Source organism: Pieris brassicae, chromosome 7 (assembly GCF_905147105.1).
Source record: "Pieris brassicae chromosome 7, ilPieBrab1.1, whole genome shotgun sequence".
NCBI classification, from domain to species: domain Eukaryota; kingdom Metazoa; phylum Arthropoda; class Insecta; order Lepidoptera; family Pieridae; genus Pieris; species Pieris brassicae.
In genome coordinates this window covers 11,691,802-11,700,766 of record NC_059671.1, presented here as the reverse complement: position 1 = coordinate 11,700,766, position 8,965 = coordinate 11,691,802, and the positions used below count along the sequence as shown (strand labels likewise).

The 8,965-nt window shown below is 34.4% G+C and overlaps 1 protein-coding gene across 1 annotated transcript in view; it reads left to right on the top strand.

The window, feature by feature from the left end:
- Positions 1-5,688: 5,688 nt before the first annotated feature.
- LOC123711694 overlaps positions 5,689-8,965 on the top strand; it is a 160,218-nt gene continuing 156,941 nt past the window's right edge. Inside the window, exon 1 of the mRNA XM_045664400.1 lies at positions 5,689-6,289. The gene's annotated coding sequence lies outside the window, so the exon portion shown is untranslated. The remainder of the gene's footprint in view (positions 6,290-8,965) is intronic.

Sequence of the window (8,965 nt, the reverse complement as noted above, 5' to 3'; positions counted from 1 at the left end):
AATAATCAATTCTTATATTATTTTATCACATCCTACTGCACCTGTGAGATATGGATGTTAAGAGACAAGACACATATAAAAAAATTAAAAAGTGACTTTTAAAAGTTCCTTCAGCTAGAAATAAAGATACAGATAAAGTAATTTTTAAAGAATAGAGAGAAAACGGGCAAGAGGCGCATCTGATATTGCGCAAATAAAATCGCCGCCCATGGACACTCTCAATGCCAGAGGGCTCGCGAGTGCGATGCAATTTTTGAAATTGACATAATACTTGAACGCTCCCTTTTAAGAATTGGTACGTTCTTAAGTAGTTCGTAAGGACCCTACGTCGAATTGATTCTTATACTTCAGAGGGTAGCTGATTTCACATAGTCGTGGTGCATAAACTGCCTTAAAAACGCTCTTGTGTTTTTAGTACAAATAACCTCAAAATCGTTCTATCATATAAATGTCCAATACCCAAACATATGAGCTCAAAGAAGATATCAAACAATAAATCAGTTTCAAAACAATAATGTTGGAAACTTTTACGGTAAAGTGTGTTTCTCAAAACGTTTTCCCGCCAAAACCCCATTTCGCACTGAATGAGAACGTGATTTATCGTTCAAGGGGTTCTGCTTTCAATTTAATTTCAATAGCTCTTTGTGCATTAGACGATGAATAGATCATTATTTTGAATATTTTACCTATTTGCTTACATTTAATATTATATTTGACGTAATGCTTACGATCATACTAAATTAATCGCTTAACAATGTTTGGTCCATCAATAAATTACGGAGTTTTAGGGACGACGTCACTTGAACGACATTATTGTCACACGCTCAACTTTAATGTCCTATTGACAGATGACAGTTCTATAAAACACCGAGCACACAGCACACATATAAAGCCCTCGACTGGAATCCTTGAAAAGGAAACGTGGCCGCCCAAAACAGACATAGTAACGAAGCGTCATTGCGGGCGAGAGAAGCTGGAATGTCGTGGGGTGAAATAAAGAAAGCCGCCCAGGACCGATCGCGGGTTTTCTACGCTGGATAGCCTCTGCCCTACTGCCCCACTTAAGTCAAATAAGTCAAGTTAACTTCAATATCCTATAACTTTTTAATTTTTTGAGATTTTGGTATCAGATTTTCACATAAATAAAGAAGCCTTATACAAAAATATTGACCTGTATATACGTATATAAACACCTACGTTTAGTGAAACTTCTTTATGACCTTATTTTTCCAAAAATGATCTACTATATGCAACTTTATAGAAATTGGTTAATTAAAGTTAAATTAGATAAAGTTTAACGAAAGACTTATTATAATACACATGAACACAAATAATACAATTCTTTCATTTTATCTTATTACTACTAAGATTATTACAGTATTTCATTAATTGTAATAGAATGATTACTGTCATTGTTATCGTTATTATATATTATTGTTATTAATGGCTTCGAATCTGTAACGCGTAACGGAATAATATGACGCGTAACCAACAAATGTGACGCTAATTTTTTTACAACGCCACGAAGTTTCACTACAGAAATCTATATCTATCAATTAAAAATCGAATATAGAGCAAGATTAATTTAATTAATTAAGATTTTTGGCATAGATTTATAATAATATTTTGTTTCTAAGTGAGCTTTTACAAATAATTTAAGTAAGACTACTGCACAGTATCTTTTGTTAACAATACTATTGTTTGTTTTGATAAATCAGTGGCGCTACAACCTTTTTAGGTCTGAGCCTCAGATTTATGTATCTGTTTCATGATCAATTGCATTTAATAGGCAAGTAGGTGATCAGCTTCCTGTGTCTGCGCACGCCGTAAACTTTTTGCGTTTAAGGCTAGCCGGTTTCCTCAAGATGTTTTCCTTCACCGTCTCAGCAAAGTTAAATGCGCACTTAGAAAGAAAGTCCATTGGTGCACAGCTGATATTGAACTTACGACCTCAGTTCGCCCAGTTGAAGCCACTAGGCTAACACTGCTCTTTAATTTAAAACCATTTACCACCTAATATATTCATATTCTACCACATGATATCCAAAAAGGAACAAATATCACTATATCACTAGTGCACTAACTTTCTCCCTTCAAAGAAAATGGAAATGGGCTGGACACGTGGCCACGTAACAACAGGTGGACTGAAAGACTGGTAAAATGGCCGGGGCTCAAGTCATAAGATCGAGAGAGAAATAGTGATAATGGCGGGTGACGGATGGCCCGTTACCCGTAGGGGGTTCAAATAAATATAAATACATTATTTAAGGCATTGCATTACTTTGCAATGCCTATATATAATGCCTATGTATAAACATGACTTATACTCTACGTGCGTCACTTCCTGCCAGTACTGGCCTTCAGTTGGTGCATTCGACATTTGTGATATTAGTGGAGTACCAAATCCAGCAGTCATAGGACTTGCGAATTAAGTTAGTTAGTTATGTTTTTTTTTATCTAATTCAACCGGACTATTTAAGCAAAAATCATTTTATATTGCTTCGGTTTATTCTGACAAATTACAGAGTAAACTGTACCAGTGATCTTCAAACCGATCGTTATCATCAAAGACAATTTACTTCAATTGTTATTACCCAGTACTAAAAGCGTATTTCAATTCCGGACATAGCACAGATACCTTTACATTGAGCATACGGTATACATAATAATACGTACATAATTAATCAATTATAAAATAATATTTCTATTTATAAACATAGTTTCAATGTCAATTGTTAAACACCCTCTTAATCGGGTTTATAAGTGAATGCTAAGAGAATACATAATAATCATGGTTGTATAAAAATCAATTATTTCTTCCATGATAACTTCACCAAGGAAAATATTCAGGAACAAGGGCTGTAGCGCCGGTGTTACGAATCGTGTTTGTAGACCACAACAGGGGTTACATCGTTAGTGGGACAGGACTAAATTAAGAATGCTACCGAATTACCAAAAATTTCAAGAAATCACAGTCAACATGAGACTCAAAAAAGTTTTCAATGGATGTAGGAAAAAAGAGTTTTGCCTATGGACAATAATCTTTTTTTTGATATTTGAATGACACATGACAGTATGATATACTGATCTGTGGCCTGTCTTTATTAGCTGCATTGTAGTTTGTTACCGCCAAAACTGTGTATTCGCGTGTTTTACTTGATGATTTCGCTGATGTCAGAAAGTAAGATTAAGGATACAAACCGTTAATCATGATAGTCAAAAATATCAGAAATTTAATTAAAGATATGTTTTTTTTTAATTTGTAATACAAAAAATATTGAATGATGTGTTCTATATAAATCATTATCCTACATGCCCTTTCTAAAAGTTTACTTTGTTAGTTTATTAATTTTAGGAGTAAATATCTCAATAATATTTTTTCTTGACAGTGATCTTTTCTGTACCCATCAATTGTTATAATATGTGACCAAAATGGCGTCGTAATTTAGACACAGATCATCATTGTTATTGTAACCGTGTTTAGATTTAATGTGAGTACACAAAATATATATGGTGCGATGTTTGCAAATTTGACACAGGATATAGTACCCTACTTCGAGGTGGTCCTTTTGAGTTTAGTGGGTAAAACAGCCAATAAAACGTGAATTCCGTTGTTAAATAATCCAGGCGATACAAGCCTTTTGAGGTATGAGAGTAAGTTTCCAAATTGGGACATAGCGCTTTAAGAGCCTCGAATTGGATTCGTTTCTTCAATATTGTTTTACAGGCTTGTAAGTGATCAGCCTCTTGTGCCAGGAAAGCGATTTTAGGTCAAGATATTCCCGATTCAGTCCTGACGAGAAAATGACGATTGATTGATGAGAAGATAAAGATGAATGCTCATTGGTCCACAGCTGGTATATGAACTTACCACCGCCGTTGTGGTTACCATGGTTATCATTTTCTTGCGTCTTCAGTTTCTATCTTAGTGTCAATTGTATAATAATAAAAGCTTTTAATTCACATACATTTACATTTAAACACATCTGTGTGCCCTTTTTCGGCAAAGGCCTCCTCCAAATCCCGCCGTTCCTCTCGGCACTGTGCCACTCTCTGCCATGCACCTGCTGTTTCTTTAATATGGTATATCAACCTACGAAGTTGCCTCCCTCTTTATCGCTTGCTGTATCTTGTTACCAAGTGCCAATTGTATACTATTTATGAATTTATGCCAATTAACAAGCGGCAGATATACGGGCGCAGTATTGGCCTAGTGGCTTCAGCGTGCGACTCTCATCCCTGAGGTCGTAGGTTCGAACCCCGGCTGTGCACCAATGGACTTTCTTTCTATATGAGCTAACATTCGCTCAAACGCTGAAAGAAAACATCGTGAGGATGCTTGCTTTAGATCCAAAAAGTCGACAGCGTGGGTCAGTCAGGAGGCTGATCACCTACTTGACTAATGATCATAATACAGAAAACGCCAGCGCCACAGGTTTTTATTATATATACTTCTTTAATGATGATTGTTGTCTTTGAAGGAAAACAAACATGCTCTGCGCTTGATTTGAAATCAATATCTTGTAAAATAATGAACCAAACGTTTGATAATCTGTGCTAAATATAAAACAGAATTATTTATTAAAATTGCGCAGGAAGGGGGCCGTTCTAGTATTACGTAAGCACTATAGGGGGTGGTGGCTATTTGAATTTCTTATTTGGTAATGAACTCAAGAGTAATTATTTACTATTTGGCACAAATTGTCTATGCTTGAAAACGAAATGCATTTTCGAGGATTCCTACAAAACATTAATACGTTTATGTACTATTATTTTGAGAACTTTCCTTACTTTTGCTGACAAGAGGAAGGGGGGAAGTAATTGCCATAAATCTGCTTACTTGGAATGCTTGAACGGCCCCGAAGGATGCTCTTTGCGATCACTGACGGGTCAGCCCGAAGGCCTAGAAGGGTAAGCGTCATCGTACTCATTGTAGTCTCGAATTATAGATGTCGCTTTTTCCTGCTTACCTGTATATGCTTTCTTTGTGTAAACAATACACATTATACATTAAATCCGTTGACTTATATTCTAGTTAAATATCTTAATCATTATCATCATCAGTCAAAGAGGCTGGTCTATTTCTGTCCTTAGGACTCCTACATTTTATTCCAGTACGTCCTGCAATGACTTCTCTATATCCACTAGGAACCAAACACCTTGACGATGTCGTCTGTCCACCTACAGTTACAAAAATATAAAAAGCGGTGCCGCCCCAATGCCATGTGGATACCTATAATAAATCCCTATTTATGTATTACATTTTCTGATTAATTTAATCTACTCACAATTTAGTTATTCATTGTTAAAATATAAAACCGCCAAAGTGGCTTTGTAATTACCACATACCTATCTAGAAATCTTAGCTTCGATTCCCATAGAATCAGAAATTGTTTCAGGTTCGTCAGCATACAAGGCTCAGTGTTCACCTATTTGCCTTTAAAAGTTATAAATAAAACAAGCACGGAAATGTTTCGGCGGTTTGCTGTGTGAAGAGACTTCAAGCAAACAACAAACCACAAAAGTAGATTTGTGAAAGTATCTTAAATTACCTGAAGATGTTTTTATTTCAAGTGTATACTGTTAAGTTAGCGTTAAGTACAACAGGTTCTATAGGGCTCCTCAACTGTTGACTAACTTCAGAGCGTAGAAATGTTGAGTAGTTTTTGTTTGCGTGCTCAGCGCAAACATGGCGTCCGTGCTTAAAACCATAACAAAAAGGCGATTAACCTTATATTTACGCGTAACAACACGAACCGCACTATTATTTTAAACCTAAAATACAAACATAACTTGGGTCAACAGTTAAATGTAACTTTCGAGTCTCAAAACAAAAAGTTTTTTGACTCATGTTTATAGTTTCACTCGTGCCAAACCGACTAAGTGTAAAAGTGCTCCGGTTTTAACAAAACAACAAAGTGCGCGGCCTTTTTTATTTTGTTGGGTTTCAATCGTTTGTCGACGAATCAGTCGCGTTTTGGTTGTACGCTGGGGTTGTTGTGTCACATGTTTCGCTTGATAAACTTTTCTGTTCGAGAAAATGGATAAGTGAAATAAATCGATTCGTATTTCGAATAATAAGTCATATAAAGTGTTCTGTTGTTTTGTGTAAGTTTAAAACACAGTTTTAAGTGCAATTCAGTGCGCTTTGGTGATTCATCTCAGTGAACAAGATTGTTTGTGTGTCACACATAGGTGTGTGTGTTGGAATTTAAGTTGAAACTGCACAGGAAATGTGTGAACGTTGATTTTTTGGAATCAAAAAGAGTCTGGTTGCAGCGGAAATAAGGTTAGTAGTTTGTTCTTAACTTGATTTACCAACTATAAGTAACGAGCGACCTTCCTTTTATAAAGACCGCATAAAGGCATTCTTGATAATAGGTCTTATTTGTCTTGGTCCGTCAATTAATCTTATAGACTACATAACCTACACATACAGCTGCACATAGATAGACAAATCTTTGAATAGGGTTTGAATTCTAAATCAATTAATCAATATTATATCAAGTTCATATACCATATAAACTTTTGTTTAGGGATTTGGGTCTTTTTGGGATTGGTTAATACAGGATTTAAAGGTATAAGGTAATAATTTAATAAATACAATTTATCTCTTTCTACTCTTGTGATATTATTGAAAAATGCTGGATGCGTACGTGATACCTAAGACAATAAGTATTAATCGCAAAGGTGATAACGATTCATGATTGAAATACAATTGAACTGTTCATAGTCTTATAAAGTTAATGTCGATATTTTTTTTACCTTACTAAGCACCTGTTTTACCGACCGGCTAGTTGGCGCGATTTAATTTGTTATTGTTTTTATGTAGTCCTAGGCTGAATTAAATAAAGACGTAAGCATACCATACTGTACCTATCCTTACTATTTGTAGAAAAAAATTGTAATTACATTTTTTATTGGCGGACCATTTAATAATCTGTATGCAGTTGAGAATTGAGATGTCAAATGAAACAAAAACGAAACCTACTTCACAAAATATTCTACAGACAAAACAATATTTATTACGGAGCAACACACAGAGACAAAAGCAACTCGCAATGTTATCTTTTATTTTTGGTTAAATATTAAAAGCCATTCTTGCGGTAATAACACTCTATTGTTCTGAGATTCCTTTTTCTTTACTGGGATTTTTAGGTTAGTAACTTGCTTCTGAGAAGGTTTATGAGAAATGGAAACCAGTTTTGGTACGAGCTCGTTCGTTTGATACAGTGTACGTGAACTATTTCTTACGTTTTAAACTAGTCAATAATATTTGAGTGAGGATTTTTAGGGTATTTTTAAACTGCCGAAATATGTATGTTATTTACAACTTTGTACACTTTATAAAAGTATTTTTTTAATATCCTCTTACATACTTTCGAGTTTAAAATTAAGTAATTTTATTCTTACAGCAGTCAAAATTGTTTATCATACACTAAAGATTTTATAAAAAGTCAGTTTGGTTTAAATTAAATTAAAATGAGGTTTTTGTAATAATATACTAATCCGTAAAAGCGTGATTTTAATATAAAAGTTTCTTGTTTACATTTTGATAGCTTGTGAATAATGCGGACTCAATACATAATATTATCTGAAATGAATACGTCAGTTCGTCTCAATACATCACTGCCGGACAAGGGACTAATTAATTGTAGGAGAATATTATTTTACTATTATTTATTGTAAATCATTGTCAACACACAATCAACTCAAAATTGGCACTTTAACACTTGGCAATAAAAAGAAATATCCCTCTATGCCTCTTAGTTTGACGTGATTTTTAATTTAAAAATTAAATTAATGATCCGCGTGGTCACGCGTTGTAATGTTTGCTTTTATTATTATTAATCTAGCAAAGTGACCCACGTGGCCCAGAATGCAACTCTTATACCTGAGGTCGTAGTTTCAAACCCGGCTGTGAACCCATGGACTTTCTTTTTTGCGTAATTAATATACGGAGTTGGAAGACATCGAGAGGAAACCGGTATGCCTTAGACCCAAAAAGGAAGGCGGTTCTACTATTACGAAACAGATACAGTAATCTGAGGCCCATTACCTAATTGTAGCAGGAATATGTTTGTTTATTTAGAATAATTAAATTTGCCTCCGTGAGATTATAATTTATGTTATAACCACAATTTCTTGCATAACGTACTTTTTTTTAATACAACTATATGGAAAATGGACAGGAGGCTCACCTGATGTTAAATGATACCGCCGCCCATGGACACTCTCAATGACTCTTTTCTTGAAGTTATAGTGATACTGGCTTGATATGAAATTTAAAGTGACATTAAGTAATACATTCCACAAACAACATTATAGATACGGGAGATCCATCCATAAGTATAGCAATCGCAATTAATAGCTCGAAATTTCTCTAGATATATAGATAATCACCTTATAAAGCATTCAGCGTACGAATTTAATATAATAAAAAGAACAGTGTGCCTCACCCTCGTTTTAAGATTTCTGTTTCGTTTATTTTTCTTAATGGAAATGATCAGATCTACTGGATACCGTCTATAATTGGGTCTAGGATGATTCCTTACGATATCCTACATTGTACGAGCAAGTTTTAACTAGGTACACATAAAGAAAGAAAAATCTATTGAGAGAACCACTTACAAGTCCGAGTGCCTTGGAAGTCAGTGGAAAAACTATAAATAAATTATTATTTCGTGATTTACGTCCCCAGGAATGGATGTATCATTACTTAACGGCTTTTGATGAGACATGGAAACACCTTTAATATATATTTTGTTATAACAACGATTATTTAATTAAATTAAATAAATAATTATGAAAAATCTCAAATGATGTATAGAGCCGATGGGAATCTAATTTGTCAGGCATTGCTTATTCATAAATCATAATTTGTTTATTAAATACCCGATTTCTGTGGTTTCGCATTTGGGAGGTCGCTACGGTTTTATATAACTATGTAGTTAAATATATAAGA